Genomic DNA, 21,555 nt, shown 5'->3' on the forward strand with positions numbered 1-21,555 from the left:
AGAAAGTCTTTAATTTCTTTCTTTATTCCTTCCTTGACCAAGTTTTCATTGAGTAGAGTGTTGTTAAGTTTCCACGTGTATGTGGGCTTTGTATTGTTTATATTTTTATTAAGGAGAAGTCATAATCCATGGTGATCTGATAGGATGAAAGAATTATTTCAATCTTCTTGTATGTGTTGAGGCCTGATTTGTGACCGATTATATGGTCAATTTTTGTGAAGGTACCATGAGGTGCCGAGAAGAAGGTATATCCTTTTGTTTTAGGATAAAAATTTCTATAGTTATCTGTAAAATCCATTTGTTTCATAAGTTCTTTTAGTCTCACTGTGTCTTTGTGTAGTATATGTTTCCATGACCTGTCCATTGCAGAGAATGGGGTGTTGAAATCTCCCACTATTATCCTGGATAGTACAATGTGTGCTTTTAGCTTTAGTTAAGTTTCTTTTATGAATGTAGAGGTTCTTGCCTTTGTAGTATAGAGGTTTACAATTGAGAGTTCAACTTGGTAGATCTTAACTTTGATGAGTTTGAAGTGTTCCCTCTTATCTTCTTTGTTCACTTTATTTTTAAAAGTAATTTTATTCACTATGAAAATGACTACTGTAGCTTGTTTCTGGGGACCATTTTCTTGGAAAACTGTTTTCTAGCCTTTTATTCTGAGGTAGTATCTGTCTTTCTCACTGAGGTGGGTTTCCTGTATGGAACAAAATGTTGAGTACTGTTTACATACCTACTTTGATATTCTATGTCTGTTTATTAGGAAATTGATTCCACTGATATTAAGAGATATTAAAGAAAAGTAATTTTAGCTTCCTGTTATTTTGTTGTTAGAGTTGTAATTCTGGATATTTTTCTCTCCAGTAAATTTCTGGGACAGGAACAGCCAACATGGAGGCATAGGCTCAACAAGTTGCAGGGGAGTTGCAGGGTGGCAGGGACAGGATCCTCTCAGCTTCTGAGTGACAGAGGTGGATCAGTGACCTTCTCTGCCCCTTCCCTGCAAGTGGAGGGCCGAACTCCACGGAGCTCCTTAACCCAGAGACTCGGGTGAGAGCCATAATTTTCTCTTCAGTGAGTTTCTGGGATGGGAGCAGCCAGCCGGGAGGCACAGATCCCACGAGTTGCAGGGGACTTGCAGGGCAGCAGGGACAGGACAAGCTCTAGTCAGAGACACTAAGAACATCTAACACCAAAAATCAGGAGATGGTGAAAGGCAAATGCAAGAATTCTACCAACAGAAACCAAGACTACTTGGCTTCATCAGAACCTAGTACTCCCACTGCATCAAGTCCTGGATATCCCAAAACACCGGAAAAGCAAGAATTGGATCTAAAATAATATCTCACAATGCTGATAGAGGAACATGAATAACTGCCTTAAAGAAATACAGGAAAATACAGGTAAAGAGTTACAAGCCCTTAAAGAGGAAACAAAAAAAAAATCCCATAAAGAATTACAGGAGATCACAAGTAAACAAATAGAAGCACTTAAAGAGCAAACTCAAAAATCCCTTAAGGAATTTCAGGAAAACACAAACAAAGAGGTGAAGGAATTGAGTAAAACCATCCCGACCCTAAAAATGGAAGTCGAAACAATAAAGAAATCACAAAAAGAGACAACTCTGGAATTAGAAATCTTAGGTAAGAAGTCAGGAAACATAGATGCAAGCATCACTAACAGAATACAAGCGATAGAAGAGAGAATCTCAGGGGTAGAAGATAACATAGACAATATAGAGAGAACAGTCAAAGAAAATTCTAAAAGCAAATAGACCCTAACCCAAAACATCCAGGAAATCCAGGACACAATGAGAAGACCAAATCTAAGGATAATAGGTATAGAAGAGAGTGAAGACCTCCAACTTAAAGGCCCAGTAAATATCTTCAACAAAATTATAGAAGAAAACTTCCCTAACCTAAAGAAAGAGATGCCCATTGTCATACAAGAAGCCTATAAAACCCCAAATCGACTGGACCAGAATAGAAATTCTTCCCACCACATAATAGTCAAAGCACCAAATGCACAAAACAAAGAAAGAATACTAAAAGCAGTGAGGGAAAAGGTCAAGTAACATATAAAGGCAGGCCTATCAGAATTACACCAGACTTCTCACCAGAGACTATGAAAGCTAGAAGATCCTGGACAGATGTCATACAGACCCTAAGAGAACACAAATGCCAGCCCAGACTACTATACCCAGCAAAACTCTCAATCACCATAGATGGAGAAACCAAAGTGTTCCATGACAAAACCAAATTCACACAATATATTTCCACAAATCCAGCCCTTCAAAGAGTAATAAATGGAAAACTCCAATACAAGAAGGGGAACTACATCCCTTAAAAAGCAAAAATGTAATCTTCCAACAAAACTAAAAGAAGATAGACACATGAACGGAATCCCAGCTCTAACTACAAAAATAACAGGAAGCAATAATTACTTTTCCTAAATATCCATTGATATCAATGGACTCAATTCTCCAATAAAAATACATAGACTATAATATTGGGTACGTAAACCTGACCCAACATTTTGTTGCATACAGGAAACCCACCTCAATGACATAGACAGACACTACCTCAGAATAAAAGGCTGGAAAATAATTCTCCAAGCCAATGGCCCCAAGACAAAAGCTGGAGTAGTCATTCTAATATCGAATAAAATTGACTTGCACCCTAAAGTGATCAAAAAGATAAGGAGGGATACTTCATATTCATCAAAGGTATGATCTACCAAGATAAACTCTCAATTCTGAACCTCTATGCTCCAAATGCAAGGGCATCTGCATTCATAACTTAACAACACTCTATTCAATGATAACTTGGTCAAGGAAGAAAAAAAAATAAAGACTTTCTAGAGTTTAATGAAAATGAAGCCACAATATCCCAGACTTATGGGACACAATGAAAGCAGACCTAAGAGGAAATCTCATAGCTCTAAGAGCCTCCAAAAAGAAAATGTAGAGATCATACGCCAGCAATTTGACAGCACACCTGAAAGCTCTGGAACAAAAAGAAGTTAATTCACCCAAGAAGAGTCGATAGCAGGAAATAATCAAACTCAGGACTGGAATCAACCAAATGGAAATAAAAAGAACTATACAAAGAATCAACCAAACCAGGAGGTAGTTCTTTGAGAAAATCAACAAAATAGATAAACCCAGAGGTACAGAGACAGTATCCTAATTAACAAGATCAAAAATGAATATGGAGACATAACAACAGAAACAGCAGAAATCCAAAAAAAAAAAAAAAAAAAATCATGAGATCCTACTACAAAAGCCTATACTCAACTAAACTGGAAAACCTGGATGAAATGGATAATTTTCCTGACAGGTACCAGGTACCAAAGTTAAATCAAGATCAGATAAATTATCTAAGCAGTCCCATTTCCATTAAAGAAATAGAAACAATCATTAATTGTCTCCCAACCAAAAAAAGCCCAGGACCAGATGGGTTTAAGTGCAGTTTTATCAGACCTTGAAAGAAGACCTAATTCCAATATTCCTCAAACTATTCCACAAAATAGAAACATAAGGTACTATACCCAATTCGTTCTATGAATCCACAATTAATCGTATACCTAAATGACACAAAGACCTAACAAAGAAAGAAAATTTCAGACTAATTTCCCTTATGAGTATTAATGCAAAAATACTCAATAAAATTCTTGCAAACAGAATCCATGTACTCATCAAAATGATCATCCATCATGATCAAGTAGGCTTCATTCCAGGGATGCAGGGATGGTTCAATATACAGAAATTCATGAACATAATTCACTATATAAACAAATTCAAAAGAAAAAACATTTGATCATCTCATTGGATGCTGAGAAAGAATTTGACAAAAATCCAACAGCCCTTCATGATAAAAGTCTTGGAAAGATCAAGAATCCAAGGCCCATACTTAAACATAGTAAAAGCAAAACAGCAAACTAGTAGCCAACATTAAACTAAATGTAGAGTAACTTGAAGCAATCCCACTGAAATCAGGGACTAGACAAGGTGGCCTACTCTCTTCCAATATTGTCCTCTCTGTTTAATATTATACTTGAAGTCCTAGCCAGAGCAATTAGACAAGAAAAGGAGATCAAAGGGATACAAATTGGAAAGGAAGAGTTCAAATGATCACTATTGATGACATGATTGTATGCTTAAGTGACCCCTATAAATTCCACCAGAGAACACCTAAACCTGATAAACAACTTCAGCAAAGTAGCTGGATATAAAATTAACTCAAGCAAAGCAGTGGCCTTCTTCTACATGAAGAATAAATAGGCATAGAATGAAGTTAGGGAAACAATACCGTTCACAATAGTAACAAATAATATAAAATACCTTGCTGTAACTCTAACTACGCAAGTAAATGATCTGTATGACAAGAACTTCAAGTCTCCAAAGCAGGAAATCGAAGATCTCAGAAGATGGAAAGATCTCCCATGCTCATGGATTGGCAGGATTAATATAATTAAAATGGCCATCTTGCTGAAAGCTATCTACAGATTCAATGCAATCCCCATCAAAATTCCAACTTAATTCTTCACAGAATTGGAAAGAGCTATTTGCAAAATAGTCTGGAATACCAAAAAAAAAAAAAAAAAAAAAAAAAAAAAAAAAAAAAAAAAAAAAAAAAAAAAAACCAAAAAACCTAGGATAGTGAAAAGATCCTCTGGTGTAATCACCATCCCTGACCTTAAGCTGTACTACAGAGCAATAGTGATAAAAACTACATGCTATTGGTACAGTGACAGGCAGGTGGATCAATGTAATAGAATTGAAGACCCAGAAATGAACCCACACACCTATGGACACTGGATCTGTGACATAGGAGCTAAAACCATCTAGTGGAAAAAAGACAGCATTTTCAACAAATGGTGCTGACTCAACTGGCAGTTACCATGTAGAAGGGTGCAAATCAATCCATTCCTATCTTCTTGTACAAAGCTCAAGTCCAAGTGGATGAAGGACCTCCACATAAAACCAGATACACTGAAACTAATAGAAAAATTGTGGAGAAGCACCTTGAGCACATGGGCACAGGATAAAATTTCCTGAACTGAACACCAATAGCTTATGCTCTAAGATCAAGAATTGACAAATGGAACCTCATAAAATTTCAGAGCTTCTGTAAGGCAAAAGACACTGTCAATAGGACAAAATAGCAACCAACAGATTGGGAAAAGACCTATATTGGACCGAGAGCTAATATCCAATATATACAAAGAACTCAAGAAGTTAGATTCCAGAGATTCAAATAACCCTATTAAAAAATGGGGTACCAAGCTAAACTAAGAGTTCTCAACTGAGGAATACTTAATGCCCGGGAAGCGCCTAAATAAATGTTCAACATTCTTAGTCATCAGGGAAGTGCAAATCCAAACAACCTGAGATTCCACCTTACACCGATCAGAATGGCTAAGATCAAAAACTCAGGTGACAGCAGATGCTGGCTAGCTTGTAGAGAAAGAGAAACACTCCTTCTTTGCTGGTTTGATTCCAATCTGTTACAACCACTCATGAAATGAGTTTGGCAGTTCCTCCAGAAATTGGACATAGTACTACCAGAGGACCTAGCTATACCACTCCTGGTCATATACCCTGAAGATGCTCCAACATGTAGTAAGGACACATGTTCCACTATGTTCATAGCAGCCTTATTTATAATAGCCAGAAACTGGAAAAAAACCAGATGTCCCTCAACAGAGGAATGGATACAGAAAATGTGGTGCATCTACACAATGGAGTTCTACTCAGCTATTAAAAACAATGAATTTATCAATTTATTAGGGAAATGGATGGATCTGGATAATATCATCCTGAGTGAGGTAACCCAATCACAAAAGAACACACATGGTATGCATTCTCTGATAAGTGGATATTAGCCCAGAAGTTCGGAATACAGGAAGAACAACCCACAAACCACAAAACTCAAGAAGAAGGAAGACCAAAATGTAGACATTTCATTCCTTCTTAAAAGGGGGAACAAAATACCAATGGAAGGAGTTGCAGAGGCTAACTATTGAGCAGAGACTGAAGGAAGGACAAGCTAGCCGTATATAGCTATCTCCTGAGAGGCTCTGACAGTACCTGACTAATATAGATGTAGAGGCTCACAGCCAACTATTGAACTGAGTACAGGGTCCCCAATGAAGGAGCTAGAGAAAGGGCTCAAGGAGCTGCAAGGAGTTTGTAGCCCCTTTGGAGGAACAACAATATGAACTAACTAGTACCCTTAGAGCTTCCAGAGACTAAACCACTAACCAAAGAGTACACATGGTGGGACTCATTGCTCCAGCATCATATGTAGCAGAGGATGGCCTATTTGGTCATCAATGGGAAGAGAGGACCTTGTTCCTCTGAAGGTTCTATGCCCCAGTGCATGGGAAAACCAGGGCCACGATTCAGGAGAGGGTGGGTTGGTAGGTAGGGGGTAGAGGGAGGGAACAGGTTTTTATATTTTTTTCCATTAGGGGAAACCAGGAAATGAGATATCATTTGAAATGTAATTAAAGAAAATATCTAAGTTAAAAAAAAGAAAAGAAAATCTAACAGAAAAATAATCATGAAATTAGTGTTAGCATGGTCAGTTGGATCTTGAATTGTTCCATAGGACTCATGCATTGAAGGTTTGGCCCAGATTTCTAGAACTTTGAGAAGTAGTTACTTGAGGTGTGATTGGGAATAAAGTCAGGCCACTGAGGAGTAACTTTTGTAGATGTTACTGAATTCTTGCTCCTTTCCTCTCCTTTTTCCTCTGCAGCTGCTATGAGCTGGGCTGGTGTGTCTTATCATGTGTTCTATCTTTGATATGCTGTTTTGCCACAGGAGAAAGCAAACATGGATTAAATCACTGATCTCAAGAGTGAAAGTCTACTTTCATCCTCCTACTGACTATAACAGGTATTTTGTCATAGTGAAAGAAGTCTGTTCAGTCTCTAATAATGTAAGAGTCTTAATATCAGAATATCTGAATTCAAATGTTTAGCACCAAGAAAGTTTCCAATTTAAAAGCTTTTGAATCTTGGCATATTTTCATGTATATAATTAGATATCTTATGGATCCACACAAATCCAACAAGAAGTTCATTTGTGTTTCAAAGTATATACGGACCCTGATACTAATTTTATATTTTGGGAAAACATGCATTTTCACACTATCTCTCTGACTCAGAGCAGTTGTAGAACTTCCCTCCTGGAGCTCAGGTCCATGGGAAGAGCTTTAGATTTTATAGTTTCAGAGCTTGAATTATTTTTCTTTAGGGGTACTCAATTGTTTAATGATGGCAGTTATTTCTTGAGATGGAAACACCTGCTTCCAATATTTATACTTTTCACATTATGATTCGTTGACCAGGATGGATAATATAAAAACAGAAAGCTAAGGACCATTGAACTCCCTTAGAGGGAAGAATAAACATACTGGAGCCTGAGTGACAATCAAAACTGGTTGGCACCGTGATAGTGTAATTAAGCAAGAGACTTCCTAGGCATCTCTGGTTTCACTTGTTTTCTGGCAGCCATTGGAAATAGGCTCATAAATTTCACTGTGCATCAGTACCACTGGCCTCACTACCTCCCCTGAGAGCTCATCTACTTCCCACTTATGTGAATTCCTCTGAGGGCAGAATGGCAGCATGGAGGAGCAGCACCACCACCCTAAATTACAAGCTTCCTTCTTCAGTCCAGCTGTTCGCCTGTTTCAGTGGCAGCTTGGAGCATTGCATCATTGTCTCTGTGAGCCATAGGAAGAATGAATAACATGGAGTCACACAGCTGCTAGGATCTAAGTTTGTTTCTCCTCAGTTGGGTTTTTCTCTTGATCTCTCATTGTTAAAGAATATAAAGTCCAATCTGAGAGCCATACCATAGGAAATAGGTGAATGTTGGCAAGGAGAGATGGCTTAGAGGGCAAAAGCAATTGTGGAACAAGTATGAAGACCAGTTTTTATATTACCAGCACCCCAAGTTATAGTGGATCATGGGTATGCATGCCTATAAACTCAATGCTAAGACAGAAATAGTCTAGAGACAGAGGGATCTCTGATATTTGATGGACAGCCTGACTCCCTAGGGAGAAAAATAAAACCAAACAAAACAAAAGAAACAAAAGCAAAACAAACAAAAACAATAGGAAAAACAACAGCAAAAGCAATCTCCAGGTTCAGTGAGAGATACTATATGAAAAGAGTAAGGCAAAAAGTTATGAGTTTGATGCTCAGTGTCCCACTCTGACTTCTCCATGGGTACATATAGATGTACACCTAAACACATATAAGCATCACACACAGATGCAGACAGAAGCACACACACACACAAACACACACATACACACACACACACACATACACACACACACACACACACACACACACACACACACACACAGAGAGAGAGAGAGAGAGAGAGAGAGAGAGAGAATTAAATTCTCTCAGAATTAAATTCATAGATTAAATTCAGAGATTAAAGGCCCAGAATTAAATTTAGGATATACAGAGTTATTCTGCTACAATAATTTTGCATAGTGGGACAAGCCAAACCCCAGTAGCTCAAAACAAAACCACTTATTGTAATCATAATCAGAGATTGGCTGAAGGTGTGTTTAGTCTAGGGATCTTCTGAGAGGTCAGAGAGCTTGTTTGCTGCCATGTTCTTGGTTCTTAGTTTCATGAATCATACAGTTTTTTTTTGAAAAAACAGGCACAGCTCATTTTTACTAATAGATTGCAAAGTCAAATTAGATCCTTTGAAACCAGGAAGTATCTTAGGCACATGTTTGAGATGGATACATTACTACAACTCTCTTAGCCAAAGTAATAAAAAGTCTGACACCTGAAGTCAGAGTTAAAGGAGGCAATTTAGCCCAGGAAAAAGCTATGGAAACAAAGGAATTATGGGGAAAGGTAAGGAGTTGAAGCCACATAACCAATGTAATTATTTGTATGTTTCTCTAACTCATAGCCTCCTATATATATGTAGTCAGGGACAGATTTTAGTGCAGTTCAAAACAGTTTTTAACTTCCCTAAAAAGTATAGATTTTTTTCTGATACTATTAACTGGATTCTCTCTTCTCAAATGTGAATTCTCTAGGTGAGAACATCAGCTTACACTATTGAGTTTGGACATGTCCTCAAAAAGAAATATACATGTGAAATTGCATACCTGATAAATAGACCCATATAGACAGCAAATGATTTATTGTCTTATTTACTGGTCAATTATACCCATATTGTAAAGACCTCTGTGCTCATGATCATTGAAATTCTTTTCTTCACATCTGTTTCTTTGCTTGAATCACCAGGAAAGACAATATGGTATTTTCTAGGCTTCACTCTTTTGCCTCTCAAAATATTAGTCAATGAGAAGATGAATAATGAAAAATAAATAGAAAATCAGAGTGTGACTCCCATGTTTTTTTCTCTGACATGGGTGGTTCACACGTTGTCTATATCTCACCACAGGCTTTTGCTCTCACTGGCTTACCCTCAGTAGTGCTGCATTTTCTGCATCATGTGGCAACTTTACTTCTCGTTATATATCCTGGTTTAGAGATGACAGTGGCTTCTTTATCTTTGAATCCGTAAATTGCCTCTGGTTCTTCTTTCCAGCTCCTTGGATTTATTTCCCCTCATCTGCTTGATCAGTTAAATTCCCTCAATTTGTAGGATGGAGGATTGTTGCTGTTTTCCTGACCAGTCTCTTGCTATATTGTGTCTCTATTGCTGTGTTACAAATTACCACTGACTAAGAGAGTTACAACAATACCATTTGTTATAACTCAGTCTCTGACACTGAGAAATACAGGAGGGCTTCACTCCATGCTCTGTCACAGTTCTGACAAGATGAATCAATGTGTTTGCTGGACTTGGCTTCTATCTGGACCTTTGGTGGAAGAATCTACTTTTGACTGACTCATTTCAAGTTGCTGAAAAAATTTATTTTCTTCATGTTACAGGCCTAAGATCTCCATTACTAGCCCAATGCTTCATATGACAATACTTAATACTTTTGTGCCTCCTGTTATGGTCTCCTTTCCCACATTCAAAACAAAAATATCCATCCCACCATAACTTTTTAATTCTTTGATCACACTGAATACACTTCTCACAATTGACTGAAGCTCTCTGCTCTTAAGTGTTTGGTTGGTATATACAGGTTACCTTGATCGAACAACACCAACTTTCTGTTTATTTAACTTTACATAAATGTGAAGCAAATTTACAATGTAATGTACAAAGCAGCATAATAATTGGGGGCATATACTTAAATCAGAGGTTCCAGGGAATATGGTAGGACTAAGCATTTTGAGTTACTATTACTGAAATTCAGCATGTACCAGTGATTAATACAATCACAAACTCAATTCTTGACTTGCATGATAATGTTAACACTATACTATAGTTGGACCTAGTATTTGGGAGCATTGAATCAGATATTAGAAACTTTGAAACAGGTAAACAGATATTTCTAAAGCTTTGCCTGTGCCTTTCTTAGACACTTAAAAACTCATAAAATCCAGCCTACTTTATATATACATCTAAATATATAGATATATGGATATATCTATATCTGTATATATCAGTGTGTGCATGACATAAATCTTTTCAGAATATTTGAATCATATGACATAATATGACATTTGAAATTCACTTAAAACACTTAAATAATTAATTTAAAATCAGATCCCAAAAGATGTCAGCAAAGTAGAAAAATGTTTTAAATGAACTTTAAAATGATGAATCTGAAATCCTGAATTTAGATTTTGAAAACATCTTTATATATAAGGAAATAAGACATAAGTATAATATAGAAAAATTGCTTGTCAAGTTCAATATGTGTTAGAAGTATAATACAACTCCTCTCAATGCTAACACAATTGAATGCTAAATTAAAGAAGAGTATTGTTATATTCCACATACGAGGAAAGTTTGCTTTATACTTTCTGTTATAAATACACTAGTCTACAAGTAGTATAATTTAAGAAGTGCTTAGCAAAATATGCACACATTAATACAAGAAAAATGATACATGTGGTCTCTAAATAATAGCATATGAAAAAGCTGGACTTAAGTTGATGAGACTCAGTAAAAAATGAATAATGAAAAATATTCCCTGAAGATAAACTGTATGTGTTAACTCAGAGTGAATACTTCCACAACGATTGGAGAGGACACTATCACATGCTTATATATTTTACTAAAATGAAGAATTAAGTGTAGATTAAAAGCTCTAATTCATGATACATGTACTTTGTCCCCTCAGAATAAATTGAACAACCTTCAAGAGACACCTCATTCTTGATTATTCTTCAAAGACCTTTGGAAAAACTTGTAAAAAATGCATGACACTTCACACTGGAGAGTACTATTCTGAAAATCTAGAGTGATAGTGAATAACTCACCTATTTAGCCAGAATTCATTAACCACTTAATTGGCCCCTTCAACTTGGTCATCACTAAACTAGAGCGCTGATAAATGTTTGCGAATAGTTAACTTCAAGGTTTAAAATCTTTATGCATACAGACATCAATCCTTAGCACTGGAAATACAGTTTCAGACTCAACAATGAATGAACCTAGAAGATCTATTATTTTTACAAGTCCCAGGTTTATTATGTATCTTGACTCCAAAATGGAAGTGAAATATTCTTCTATTTCTTCTTGTGCAAATAATACTGTGCCCAAATATATTAGAGATTTCAGAGGAAATACAGGTTCATTTGCTAAGTTTTCCATTGGTAATGTTTATGTGAGTAATGGGGCTAAGCAACCAGTATAGCCTGGTGATTTAAAGTGTGGGTTAGTCAAAGTGTGGGTTCCAATACTGATTCTACTATTTGCTGCATGCATAACTGGAGCACATTATAATTTTTCATCTCCTTGTGCAAGCTTCAGTTCTTTGAAATAGACTCAGATTATAAAGTGTGTATCAAAATCCTACACTGAACTTCTGGAGATGTCTAAAAGAAAGCATTGCATTTTGCTTTTTTAAGTGCAAGGGTTTCCTCAAATCAATAAGGATATTTTCTAGGCCAAAAGTATGATCTTGATTAAGCCAATCATTTTCTTCAAAGACACTTTCTAGAGAGGTTCCAGCTAAGAATGTCATCAACTAAATTGTCTATATTTCGTGGTAAAGAGGATTTGAACTAGAAGATGTGCTGATACAGAATCATTAAGTACCTACACACCAAAACCATAGAATAAAAAAAATCATTTAAAAATTACATAAGAGCTGCTTGTTGGGTCTGTAGGAGAACCAGCAGTCTCAATTAATCTGGATGCCCAAGATCTCTCAAACTGTGGATGATCAAATGGATGGCATACACAGCTGATATGAGGTCCCCAACACACATACAGTAGAAAACTTCCGAGTCTGTGTTCATTCAGAGATAATGCACCTAACCCTCAAGAGACTGAATGCCCCAGGGAGTTTAGAGGTCAGGTAGGGTAGGGGTGGGGACATCTGTGTGGAGACAGGGACGTGGGGAGGAGGTGTGGGATGTGGAACAGAAGGAGGGTGGATGGAGGGGGAAAGAGGAAAATATGGAAAGTAAAAAGCAAATTAATTTAAAAAAATTACATAAAAAGATTGAACTATTAATTCTTGACATATTCAATGTATTATAAGAAGAGAACAGACATAGGATTTGATTTCAATCATTCTGTTCCTAGATAGCAGTGTGGCTTTTTACCTCTCTCCATAGCACTTATATTGTACACACTGCCAGCCCAAGGCTCATGTCTCTCCAACTGTAATTTCCATAGCTCCAAAAGAGTACATTAGAAATGCCAAAGCAGCCAGCTAAAAAGATAGGCTTGGGGCTTTTTTCATAATATATTTTCTTCTATCCAAGTAGCCTTATCAACAGTGCATGCTAGAAGCATGGTTTCTACCTATGATTCGATACTTGCATGATTCTCTCCCTCAATTAAGTCCAGCCTAAGAAAAAAATTAAGGATGAGAGATGATTTTAATGTTTCCTGCTTTCCACTTTCTTTTCCATTGTGTTTAGAAGACCATTATTGGCATGTTGGTGGAGGAGCAGAGAGTATCTGGGGATGAAGCAGATGGCCAGAGTTAAGTGAAATCTTCTATGATGGTTTCAGTGAGCTGTGAGAGGTGTCCTCATTAGTATACCCACCACTTGCTGCCATTTGCCTTGCTGCAGACAGCTCTCAAAGTTCTTTCCCTACATCTGTCTCTTATTAAAGGCCCCAATCTCACCCCCAAAACTGTTCACAAGTTTCAGCCAGTAGTAATACCCAGACCCTTAATTCATATGCTCCAAGTGATGACAGTGTGACTTCACCATGGACTTGACCAGTGGACAGCCAGTTTACATTGCTCTGTGCCCACAGCAATGAAACAATTAGCAAATTGTTCTTTCTTTCCTTTTTTCCCCAATATCATTGAAATCTTCCCATTTTTCCATTTCTGTATTTAAGGGCATACGTTGTATGTCATTGCCTTTCATTTTGTCTAGTTCAGTGGCTTCTAAGTAGTTCTCTCTACCTCCAGACTCTGAATCATGAAATACTAAGAATTAAATATTGGTTTTATAGGAGACTGTGGACCATGCCACTTATGTTTTAAAATTCTATGGCTGATTTCTTTTTATATTTCAGTATACTATGTAGGAATTAGATTGTCTACCTATTGACCCCAGTTGCCTTTGTTATCACATACCAATTTATACCTACAAGGAAACTGTCCAATATTCAACCTCTTTATTTCCTCTTAGCCAATTATTGGTACTTTCATTTCCATGCACTATGAAAGGGAAATGGACATCAAATCCTAACCCTAATCAAGAAATAATTTGCAATTAAGACTGATAGAAAATTGAAGTTCCTTATCTCCTCTTGATGTCAACAGGTTGATGTCAAACACATTATAGGGCAATGTGTTGCTCTAGTAATTGGTCAATGCCAAATGAACTAAAATTTTGTTTTTTATTGCTTTTTCCTCTTCTGTTATTTTTGTTGTTGTCATATTGCTATCTTATTAGTTTGGATTTTCATTCTTTTGAGGAAGAATATGGAAAAATCATGAACTCCAGTGAGGAGGGAGGCTGAGTGGTTCTAGAGGACTTAGGAAGGGAAAATATGATCAAAACATACTGAATAAAAAAAGTAATTAAACAAAGAAACTGTTGAGTTTATTATGAATCTGTTCCCATTGGTCTAAAGCAGCATGTCCTCTCTGTCTCAGGAGATGCTTAATATTCTAGTTCCTTAGTTATGCTTCATATCCTAGTTCCTTAGTCATACTTCATATTCTAGTTCCTTAGTCATACTTCAGTTATACTCCTTTGTGTAGAAGACTTTTATATGTCCTAGGTTACATGTGCTATAGATTGTGAACTATCATGGAATTACATTAAGATTAATTTAATATGTCTTGAAGATAATTCAATTTCATATATATATATATATGTACATATACATACATACATACATACATACATATATTTGCTTCTTTATATGCCATTATGAACCAAGCCATCTATAACTGGATAATTATTAAAAAGGCCTGTTTCTTCAAACTCTCATTTCCTCTCCCAAGCTTTATCATCAACTTCTGCCTTTTTCATAGCCATTCTCTATCTTTGTCCTCTTTCTCTTCATATTAGTATCATTCATATGTGTGTGTATATGTGGGAGGTATGTGTATGTGTATGCATGATTGCATTTGTCAGAGTACTTGTGAGTGTGAGTACATAAGCAAGTAATAATATATATGTATGTCCTGAGATTGTTTAGGAATCTCCTTCCTTTGCTCACTACCTTATTATTCTTTATGCAGCATGACTTCTCAGTTCAGCCCAAAGCTCACTGATATAGCCAGCCTTAGTATGATATGCCCTGTCTCTGCCTGCAATTACATGTGAACAATCATAGTCACCTAAGATTTATATTCTGGATATCCAATTTTTAGTTCTCCTTAACCACTGACTCATCATCCTTGCTTATACACACACACACACACACACACACACACACACACACACACACACACATATGCCTATAACATATATTATATATATAATATATAATATATATGTGTGTGTTCTTCTGTGCCAGACAGCTAACTATAAATGGCATTATCTTCTACATTGCCTTCAAATCCACTTCTAGTAAGTCCTCTATAATTACCAGCTTTTTAATGGCTTTGTAATCCATTGTCCTTTGCTTCCTTGTCTCATCTCCCTTTATTTAAACTCTTAGAAACACCCAACTTTTATTCATGTCTGTTTTTGGTAAATATTGTTTAATCTTGGCTTCTTCAACACTCTGTTGATTTTTATTCCCTCTTGCTAGTTTTTCTTTCTAACCTTACTAGTTTTCTTTTTCTTAGTCTGATTTCTGTTTTGGTGGTATAGGATCATTTCTGGCTATGTCCTATCTGAACTTCTTATAGGGAACTATCTAGCAATCCAGTTTCATACCTTTGATTATTGACATCCATTACAATATTCTGTCATTTACATTATCACCATGTTTATATAAAGCATGTTTATAAAATACCTTCAAGATATGTTATATAATAAATCTGAAAATATTCACTAATTTCCCTGTTTCATGCTCTGCTTAATCATTCTGTGTTTTTAGCGTCAATTTGTGGTGTGCTCTTTATATCTTAAAAGTCTTAGAAGTCAAGTTCATTATTTGATTATTCTACATTTAAATTCTCTTATCTGAGATTTAAAAATGTTATTGAGAATTCTTCACTAAGACCTATGAGCCATCTAACCACATGCTCTTGGTTTCCCAATCATGGTGCTATTCTTCTCATTACTGCTCTTCTTAAAGCATTATTATTACCTCATCACTTACCGGAGTTACCTCAACACTGTTGTCATTAATTTGGCCTAAGAGTTTTGAGATTTCAGATATAAACATTGCTTAAGTGGTCAGTAAACTCACTGTCAATCATTATCTTCTACGATTCATTTCAGAGGCCCTTCTCTGTAAGTAGAGGAAGAAGTCTAATATCTGAGGAAGTAAGGAGTTTAGCCCTTACTGAGGTATCTATAGTTAGGAAGATTATAACCATGACTTCCTGAATATTCCATGCTCTGCTGTGTCTGTGTTAAGTTAAGGTTGCTCTGGGATATACTACACATGAATTCACAGAGGACCTAAAAATTACAGGTTTTACTGTTGTTTCAATTATTATGTTAGCTATCAGTACATACAATAAAGCACTCTAAAATCTAATACCTTAAAGGAGAATCTATTCATTTTGTTTTGATTTGTTTACTCAGATTGGACATTCTCAATTGTTCCACTATATTGAGTTCTTTTCACCAGTGCATCTTTGTTCATCAATGTGAAGACATGAAACTGTGCATCTAAGATTTTATAGGATGTCAACTGAGATGACATTAGTGCCTGTTATTTATGACTTTCATCTTACAGCAGACTGGCTCAGGTTTATATACATATTGACAATAGATTATTAAAATAATACTTGAAGATGTAGAAAATTCTTAAATCTCAGACTCTCCATTTACACATTGCTATTTCCTCCACATCTGTTCATCAATATCAATGAACAAGATAGCCAAAGTATAGTGGGTAGAGAAGCTGACCAAAAAGTATTACAGGTATTTTAAATTTTCCTGCAATCATATTGACTGATTAAAATTTGCTAGGTAGACATTAAAAACATAATAATAATTGGAGAAGCTACCTTCCACCATCCCTTACACAGTTCATACCCCACTTATTCCATCTATGTTTGGAGTGTTTCCATACAACTTTCAAATCAATAAAAAAAGTTTTAATTTAGTGAATCTTGCCCTCAAAAATTAGTGTTCAATATATTTAAAAATAGTAATTTGTATCAATGAAAAGATTCCTAATGCTATTTTGATATATTCATAGATTGGTGCCTAGTCCAATTGTCGTGGGAGAGGCTTCACCCAACAACTGATGGAAACAGATGCAGAAACCCATAGCCAAACAATCCCAAGAAATTCTGGGGAAGAAGGGAAGGAAGGACTATAGAAGGTCAAGAATACCACAAGAAAACCCAGAGAATAAACTAGACCTGGACTCATAGAGTCACACAGAGACTGAACCACCAACCAGTGAGTGAGCTTGGGATGAATCTAGGCACTCTGCACATATGTTACAGTTGTATCACTGTAATCTTGTGGGACTCCAAACAATGAAAGCAGGGTCTATCTATGACTGTGTCAGCTGCTTTTGGGACCCTCTCTTGCTACTGGCTTGTCTTGTCAAGTATTAATAAGAGAAGATTTTCCTAGAGTTTTAGCAACTTGATATGCTATAGCTAGTTGATACCCATGAGAGACTGCCATTTTCTGAAGAAAAACAGAAGAGTAGAGAGGAGACTTCAAGAGAGACTGGGAAAGGGATTAGGAGTACAGAAGGAAGGGAAAACTGCATTGTAGTTGGAAGGTGAAATATAAACAAACAAATGAAATTGCTGATGCCATAGTGTTTCTAATAGAGATGTAAAACCTTATTGAATGTTATCTACCTTCTATACTTATGCCACACAATTATGATTTTGTTTCTTAGAACAAATTAGCAATTATATTTAGTTTCTAAAGAATATAAACTATTGCTGGACAGTGGTGGCACACGCCTTTAATCCCAGCACTTGGGAGGCAGAGGCAGGCAGATTTCTGAGTTCGAGGCCAGCCTGGTTTACAGAGTGAGTTCCAGGACAGCCAGGGCTACATAGGGAAACCCTATCTTGAAAAACCAAAGGAAAAAAAAAAGAATATAAACTATTACATTTCAAAAACATCAACTAGGTCAGGAAGATAAATATATGGTACAGAAAAAAAGTAACATTTTTTTTTCTGTTGGGAATTGAATAAAAGTTTCTTTTTCTTTTTTGCATGGTGTTAAGCTTGCTTCCAATATTGCAAATATTTTGGCATGCATAAGATTTAGGAACAATAATAGCATGTGCTTTAAGATGCCTTACTCATAGCCTCAAAGCTCTGTGGTACACACAATTCTCTCTGTATGAACCATGAATCCATATATCTTTAGAACACCTGGAGAAACCAGTGCCAAAATTAGTCAAACTGATGGTTTGGTATTTTATAGATCAAGTATCCAAGCATATTGACAGTACTAGCATTTGAGATGTAATGTGGAGAAATAGGCTGAACTACAAGGTGGTTGGTTCACAGGTTGGAACTGCTTGGCTGGCTGCCTGGGACAGATGGGGCCCCGCTGGTGTATGGCCTTCTTTCTGAAGGCAACAGTGCATGCAATGACTGCATGCAGAAGATTCTTTTCTTGATAGTACAGTCAGTGTCAGCTGGCTGCTTTCAGCTAGTTGGTGCAGCACTCCATGTAAGAACAAGCTGCCTCCCCAGAGGATTCTGCTGAAGTGTTTCTAGTTAGAGCACCTTTATCTTTCATACAAATGTGTCACACTTTACAAATTCCTTTTCAGTAAGCTCTTTCATTATGCGATGTCTTTTTAAAAATATTATCAATACATCATAAATGAAAACACTAAAGGAGATACACTGATTCATTCGAGGCCACTTAGAAATATACTGATCAAGACTCAGGATATGGATATTCAAGGTCTGAATTATTCTTACCTTTGCAGAAATGATTGACAGTAACCATGGGGCTGATGGCACTAAATACAGAGAATCTAATGTTTATACCCAACATGGAAACCCTAGAGAAGGAAATTAGAATGTTGTTAATGGCCATTTAAAGTAGGGATATATTAGGTATACCCACTCTCCAAAAACAGCATCTCCCCACATCTATTGCTACATTAGTTCAAGATATAAGGAAAAGAGAGGCACAGCCTCATATAAACTATGGAAACTCATAAAAATAATGAGAATAAAATTATAATTTTATATGTTTAGTACTGGCTATCAAACTGAGAGCTTCCCACATCCTGGACAATCACTATATCTGGGAGCCATATTTCTAGTTAGCATTTTACTTTTCATTCTGAGTCAATGTCTTATAAATATTCCAGGCTGACTTTTAAGTCATTTTATAGACTAGGAAGGCTTTGAGTTTATGATCACTGCACATCAGTGCTGATTAGCTGGCATTACAGAAATGCATCATCATGCCCAGTGTCAAAATTATTCTTTTAAGTGCTTTAAAATGTTTTGCTTCAAATACATTGAATGAAGTGTTTTTCTCTTGGTTTGGATGGTTTTGTTTAGTGCTTTTAGTCTGGCAGATCAAAATTACAACAACTTTCTTCTCATGTTTCCCTCCTGTACTTCTCCCTGAGACTACTTGCTATGACAAAGAGCCACTAAGTTGATAATTACAAGCCCCTAACATGAGCTCTAAGAAGACACAATGTTGAGTTCATTACCACTCGCCAAGATTTTCCATGAGGTGTGTAAATAGAGTTTTAGGTAAAACAAATTCTTAGAGGAATGTGAAAGACAGTATTATAGAGAAGAAAATGGTACTCCAAATGAGCTCATACACTTCAAATAGTCCAAAATCACATGGTGTAAAGTTCTCATTTTATCTTTACAAAATTAATGTTATTTATTATTCTGGAAGAAAATAACCCAGAGGATAATTTTTGTCTATTGTAACATTGTCTTAGCAAATATGTGACTAGTAAGTACAGGTCTTGTCACAATGAGGTGGACAGAATATAATTGTACTTAAAGTAACACATTAACAAGGAGTGGAAGGATAAAGAAGTTGCCAGTTTTTAAAGAAAATACTCATATCATATTGTAGGACAGGTACATAATTTATTATATATACTGAAAGAAATTAGAAAAAATGTTTTGAAAAATTAAGAGCAAAAGATCTATATGAGTGTTAAAGGGGTCGCTACCTGATGCTACTTGTATGTGAGCAGGTCTCGATGCAGAGGGCTTGTGACTTATAGTCATATGTTGTCTGTTTTTAAGCAAAATGAAGAGAAAATATTTTTATCTATCATTTGCTGAAGACAAAATTTAAAAAATTTCTTTCTAAGGTATTTCCTATTGAAGATTGTTTATCAACCCACAGCAAAGTCTAATCTTTCGATATAGTTGTATAATGTTATCTGTGAATGTCTTGGGTTGCCTTGATAGCTACCCTGGGATACATATTGTCCCAGTTTTCAAGGTTGGTCACATGTGGTAGACAGTGATTACTTCTAAGGCACTGCCAAGATGATAGAATCTAACATGAGGTTTGAAATATACACATGTTTAAAGCTCTCTGAAGTTCTTACACTTAATGCAGTGTCTCTTTATGAGTATGTAAGTGCTATCAAACAAATTACCTAGCTTAGAATAATTATATTAACATTTTCATTCTCAAGGTACTTTCATATCACTCTGAACTTATGGCTAAGGCAATGAGGAACCAAGTGTAAAATGTTGTCATATGATTTTGGTTAGTAAGGTAATATAAATTTTTTTATCCTTATTGATTGAGTTATAAATTAATACATTAAAACTTACACACTTTACAAAACTTTACATTTTAAGTTAGTTTGGTAGAAATACAATATACAAAATAAAATTGAAAGACAGTTTTGACTTCAATATTCTTATGTTAGGAATGAAAACTGAATATACTCATTATATATGAACATCAAGTATCTGTGATGTGTTTGTGAGTGTATGTGAAAAATAGAGTGGTGTAGAAGGAAGAACAGGTAAATCTGAGTGTAGTTAAAAGCCATAAAAATCCATGCTTAAGGTCTATATCTCTAATTAATTGTTAACAAAGCACACAAACAAACAAGCTAATCTGTCCACATCTTGATTTCAAAATTGGTACATGCAACTAATATGGTTAGTATTTTTTTTAACTTCCCTTGTTGGGTGAAAATGTGTTCTGTCAGAGCTCTTTGTTAAATTTCTAGTAGTTCTGCAAGCTGTTGACTGTTCATTAATACATTTAAAATGTCCTGTTGGAGTTATTTACTGAATAGAAATCAGCAAATTCCACAGATCAATGTTCCTCCTATTTCTAGAGAATCATGGCTAAGGACTTACTAGCAGAACCTAGGACAGAAGAATAAATTTTGTTTCCTCTCTCTCTCTCCTTCTTCCCCTCTCTTCCTCCATCCATCCCTCCATCCTTCCATCCTTCCATACTTCCATTCCTTCCTCCCTCTTAAAGTGTTCAGTTTTTAGAGACAGAATTGCTCCTTAGTTCATCAGACTCTCAAGATACCATGCATTTATGTGGCCTTCATTTTGATAATGAGATCCTTTTGGGGTTCAATCAGACAAGAAACAGATTTTTGTGTTTTTTAGATATAGGGGTTAAAGATGTCATATTTTGGTATGAAGTTGCTTATATTTAGAATCTAGCTATTCATAGCTAGAAGTAGGCCACAAAACTAATAATCTCAGAGGTTATATATAGAGTAAGGGTTTGGGCAATAATTCCTAGGAAGGGAAAATAGAGTCAGTAGTTATGATTGAATTGTGGTGGTTGGAGTGGGAGGATCAAATGGGAACTGGAGGGAAAGAGAAGCTATATGAGAAGGGATGGCTAAATCTAATGACCATTTCAGAGGTTGTATGAAAATCTAATACAGTAGAAGC

Source organism: Mastomys coucha, unplaced genomic scaffold (genome assembly GCF_008632895.1).
Source record: "Mastomys coucha isolate ucsf_1 unplaced genomic scaffold, UCSF_Mcou_1 pScaffold18, whole genome shotgun sequence".
Lineage (NCBI taxonomy): Eukaryota > Metazoa > Chordata > Mammalia > Rodentia > Muridae > Mastomys > Mastomys coucha.